Below are 6,218 nucleotides of genomic sequence, written 5' to 3'. Positions count from 1 at the left end.
AAAACTATCTACCAAAACACAAAAATATTTATGCTCATATAACAAAATTTTTTAAATATTCCAACACTTTCATCTTTCTAGTGATTTCTTTCTTCTTTTCATCGGTCTTTCTTCTTTTTTTTTTTTTTTCTCTTTCCATCGTCTTTCTTTTGTTTTGATTTTTTTTATCATTTAATATTTTTTATCGTATTTCTTCCTTTCCTTTTTTTTTACTGTCATTTAAATTTGGATAACCAAATCTAAACGACCGTATAAAAAAAATAGCAAAATCTAAGAGATCGTGTATAAAGAATTTTGACAAAAAATTATTTAGATTGAAGTAGCCAAATGTAAATGATCGGGTAAAAAAGTAAACGATTATGTAAAAAAAAATAAAAAATCATGTATAAATAATCTTGAAAAAAAATTATTTAGATTGGAGTAGCAAAATGTAAACAATCGTGTAAAAAAAGTAAACGATCATGTAAAAAAAATAAAAAATCGTGTATAAAGAATCTTGAAAAAAATCATTTAGATTGGAGTAGCTAAATGTAAACAATCTTGTAAAAAAAAGTAAACGATCCTGTAAAAAAATTAAAACATAATCTTGAAAAAGATCAAATGTAAACGATGTTGTAAAAAAAGTAAACGATCCTGTAAAAAAAATAAAACATCATGTATAAATAATCTTGAAAAAAAGCATTTACATTTGAGTAGCTAAATGTAAACGATCGTATGAAAAGGTAAATGATTGTGTAGAAAAAAAATAAAAGATCATGTATAAAGAATCTTAAAAAAGAATAATTTAAATTGGAGTAGCCAAATGTAAACGATCGAATAAGAAAGTAAACGATTGTGTAAAAACAAGCAAACAATTATGTAAAAACAAGTAAACAATCGTGTACTAAAAGAATTAAAAAAATCATGTACCAAATTTTGAAAAAAAAAACTTTATAGTCAAATCTGAACGATCAAATCTAAACGATTGTGTAACCAAATTTAAACATAAACAAATTAAATGATCGTGTAACAAAATTAAACAATAGAATTGAAAAGATAAATTGTAGCTAAACGATCACGTACCAAACAATAAGCAAATCTAAAAAATCGCAAATATATTACGCGCACGTTGTTGACGGCGTGGTTGACAGGGTATTTTTGGTATTTTATACGGTGGGCCTCTAGACTTTTTCTATTTTCGAAATTGTTCTATACAGTGTAAATACTTTGCCGTTTTGTTATATTTTTTAAAAGGTCTCCAAAATTTTTGTTCAAATTCTTTAAATGCTAAAATATAAAAATACGTGTAAACGTTTGCAAAAGTATCTCTAATTAGTTTTAAAAAGTAAAAAAAAAATGTATTTAAACTTTAAAAAGTAAAAAAAAAAAAATGTATTTAAACATTCAAAAGATGACTCCTACAATTAGTTTTAAATGAAACAGTTAAAATTTTTATTTTAAAAATATCTTTAAATTATTGAAAAGTTTCATAAATACTTTAAATTTAAAAAATGTTAAAAATATTTTCATTGATAAAACTTTTACTCCAAATTATCATCCAAAATGAAAACCAAAATATTAAGTTAAAAGTACAATTTTAAATTTTTATCGATATATCGATATTTCTATGATATTTTTACATTCAATATTTCTATTAGATTTTAAAAGAAATCCATGAATCACAACAAATAAACACATAATTGACACTAATATAAATAGTAGCTTTGTTTACTTATTTGAAAATAATGAAATATTAATTTAGTAATTTATATTTATTTTTTATTTTTATAATTTTTTTAGAAAGATCCATCGAAATCGAAATTTGTGTGTAATTAAGATTTTCATATATCCATCAACATTCATATTTTAAACTTGATTAAAACATAAATTTCCACAAAATCTCACAAAATTTTAAAATAAAATTTTTTCTTAAAACTTACTAAATGATAATTAGTCAAATAAAAAACATCACATTAATATATCTATCTGACTATCAGTGTGTATTAATAGTCAAGTACATTTTCAATTTGACAATTAACTGTATATGTTAATTACAATAAAAAAAAATTATTAAGGTTGGTTGTATTTGTGATCTATCACAGTGGTGAATCTAGATATATATTTTATATAAGGGGCCCCAGACACTATATAATAAACACATTAAAAAATGTTACATAAATGTCTCGACATTTCACTGATGCTCCAATAACATTCAATACATTTGTAGTAACAAAGAAATATATTTTATATAGGGGCACTAGACTCTATATAATAAACACATTAAAAAATGTTAAAAAAATATCTTCACGTTTTACTGATGCTCCAATATCATTTTGTAGCAATAAAGAAAGACCGGCAATTTCCACATTATTTTTTATAATGTAAATATGTGAATTTAAAAATTACATAAAAAAAGAAAAAGAAAAAAGAAAAAATAATAACTCTTCGTGGAATATCATCAAGAGAGTGGAAGTTTAGATCACCCACTTTGTTGTATTTTCTTTTCTAAATATTTGTTAGATAAGAAATGAGGCTAGAAAATAAGTTTTACATATTTTGAATTTACAACATTATCTAATGTTTTAAGATAAACTTTAATTAAGTTTAAAAAAGAAAATAAAAAAAGGAAGAAATAAATTTTTAAAAAACATTCATTGGGATTCCATTGAGATTCCACGGAGTCGAAGAAATAACTTTAAATCTTATGGTTTAAAATCCCAGAAATGATTTTAAGTAATTTATTTTGTTTGAAATGAGAAGGATTTAAAAGAAATATGTATATTTAAAATTTCATGTTTACTAATAAAGATTTTTATCTACAAGTGTGTTAAATGAAAAATAGAAAATAATGAGATCAATTATGTAATTTATTTTGAAATCCTATAAAATTCGATCATCTTGGTAAGAAAGTTAAAAACAAAATTTGATATCATTTTTAAAATCATTTTCTTTGCTGCGATAACCAACAACAAAATTCATCTAACAAAATTCATCTAAAATTTCTATGAATTGAGATACCTAAAAAACCTAAAAAGACGGTACATTGATATTTTTAATTAGTAGCTATTTAGTTTAAGAATTGATTTTTTTATTTAAGATTATTAAATTAATATAAAGAAAATAAAATTACCATTAACTATTTATAACTTTTTTTTTTTTCAAATTCTTATATTCATACGTACCTTATTAAGAGATATAAAGAGGTTAAAAATATAAAAAGTTATATCTTAATTTCTATAAGTTCTATATGAGTTCAAAAGAATTTGTAACTATTTATCTTTTACAAGTGTATAAAGAACTTTCTTCCATCTATTTTTACAATCATTTGAATGTCTATCTGTTCGTGTTCTTCTTCTTTTTTTCTCACTATGCTTCTTTGTTAAAACTTCAAAATTTAAAAGAAAAACTTGAAGACATAATTAGTTCTAAGTCTTTTTTTTTTTTTTTTTACAATTATTATGTATCAAAGATTCTTTGTTTCTTTTTTGTTTAGTATTCTTTTTTATGATGTATTTAACTTCTTTTAAATAATAATAATAATACACTAATGAAATATTATAAGTTATTCGAATTTTTTTAAAAATTCATTTGTAGTACATAATTAAAATCTTCAATTCTCGAGAAAGTCACAATCTTATTTTACTTTCTTGCCATCTTAAAATTATGTTTTAGTTAGATAATTAGTTTTCACTATTTTCTCAAATGATAATTGCAAATTTTTTGTCGGTACATTATTTTTTTTCAATAGTTTGAGGGACATATCAAATATAAAATAAAATTTCAATCTCATATCCTATGAATAATAAAGGAGTATGGAATTTGGAAAAGGGATACAAATAATAAAGGTGGTATTTACATGACATAGATTGACGTGCGACAACTAGCGTAAGCAGTTGATGGTATGTTGATGGGTAGGCATGTGTGAATATAGGAAGACGCATGATTTAGGTGTTTTAGAGACAAGCGCAACTCCTAATTTTTTTTTCATTCTTTAGTATTAATATATGAAACCTTAAAACTTAGTCATCTCAACGTCGATAGCATCGAAAATGTGTTATTAAATCTCACTTAATTTAGGATCGTTCCATGATTTTAAATGTGTGTAAAAAAAGAAATCAATAATAATAAACTCATAGCTTCTATAGATTAAACAACTACAGGAAGTAATGACAAGAATAAAAACACAATTTGAAGATGTGTTGAAGTGTTGGAGGGTTATTATGAATGGGGAGTTATCAAGTACTAAGCATAAGAATATTCTCCTCTACCATATTCCAAGAACATTATAAATATTCCCTCTTCCAACATTTTTCCCAGCAAACTTATTTAAGAACAAGAATGAGAGTAGCACATACCATATTTGCCAACGATGCCAGCCTTGTTTGTTCTCTTTGTCTATAATGTGTACATTACATATCAAACAATCATGAAGAATAATGAGAATCAATAAAAAAAAATGAACTTTACAACAAGATTTCTAATATCAGTTTATGTGTTCAAGACACGTCAAGTACAAATGAATAAACAATCACATAAACTTTGGTCGACAAGTTGTTTAGCTAGGTAAAAGAATATGTCCACTTTTCGTAATATTTGTCATTCAATACGTCAAATTTAATTACAACGTAAAAGAATAATATTTAAATAAAAATCAAAATGAAAACAGGATTAAGTTTCATCTTGCACATCCAACATATCACCAAATATCCCAAATCTAAATAAAGGTATGGCATCTCTTAAACACCAAAAGTACCGAGCCAAATCCAAAAGTTGATTAACCACATTTATGAAATATCACAATCTAATCACTTCAAATTACCCAGTAAACAAGCAAAGTAACAAACAATAACTTGATCGTCTAACAAGGAACCATCGTCAAAAGTCCAAGAGATGATTACGAAATGCATGTCTAACAACAGCTATATAAGTCTTACCATGTAAAAACATCAGACATTAATTTCCATTCTTAAAAAGGCTAAGAGCTTCCTTAACATTTGTTGTTCCATCCCAATGAACTTGATTTTGGAAATCTCAAGCAGAAGCACGAGAGTTCATTTTAGTGAGAATCTGATGGTACCCTAATGTAATCTGAGGTATTTTTTTATTCCAGGAATTAAATCAGATAGGAATTTCAAAGTAAAATTGCCTCCACTCCAAATAAAATTGCCTCCACACCCCAAATCCCCCAATGTTAATATAACATATTTCGATTAACCATACAAAAGCGATGTCGTAGTTACCATCAAGGCCGGAAAAGCAAATTAAACGTATCGTTTAAGACCTGCAACCCATCAAAATACAATAATTACTACATATGTATGCATCGAACCGTGGGCGGAAGTTGAATCGGAGCGAAAGTCATACCTGGGCGAAAGTCGAACGTGGGCTGAACTCGAACCTGGGCAGAAGTCGAACAGTGGCTGGACGTCGAAGACTCGCTAGATGTCGAATACTCGCCAGACAAAGAAGAAGATAGAGGGGGTTACGAATCGCAGTGGGTTGCTGATCGTCAAAAGAGGGACGAGATGGTTGTCTCCGATGAGTCGAGCGGCCAATGGCGGTCGCCAGGTGATGGCGTCGGCTGGAGGAGATAGGAAGACGGTGAGCGCGAGGGATAACTAGTGGGTTGCTGATCGTCAGAAGAGGGAGACAGTGAACAGAGGAGAGCGATGGAGAGGTAAGGAGAGACGACGACGAGAGAGGGAGTCGGCGGAAGAAATTATCAAGGGGGGGGTGTCATTCTCCAGAAGAAATGAAGAAGAAGAAGAAAGAAAAAAAATATTATTCTCCTTTCTTTTCTCTTTTTTTTTAAACTTCATAATAATAATAATAAAATGACCAAAATGTCCTTCAATTCCCATTGAATTCACTTTTCACCATTTTTCCTTCTTTTCAACACTTAAACTAAACAATTTAAATTTTAAAACCCAATTAAAAATAGTTCTAAAATTTTCTTATCACCCGAATCAACCTTAAGGAGCATAAAAGTATTCCAACTTGTTTTTCACAATTTAGAGAATATTAATATACATAAAAGAAAATGGAACGAGGGCTTACACTTCCTATAGCAAACAAAATAAATAAATTTTAAATTTTAGTCAACGGTACAGATACTTGGTCATTCAAATGAAAACGTTCTTCAGTTCTTATGCGACAAGTAGTATACATCATCTTCAAAACAGAGAAGGAAACTAGTTACCAAATTCCTCATGAAGAAATAAGATGAGAGAAATGAAGAA

Source organism: Cucumis melo, chromosome 12 (assembly GCF_025177605.1).
Source record: "Cucumis melo cultivar AY chromosome 12, USDA_Cmelo_AY_1.0, whole genome shotgun sequence".
In the NCBI taxonomy this organism is placed as follows: Eukaryota; Viridiplantae; Streptophyta; class Magnoliopsida; order Cucurbitales; family Cucurbitaceae; genus Cucumis; species Cucumis melo.
Note: the sequence above shows the minus strand (reverse complement) of the source record.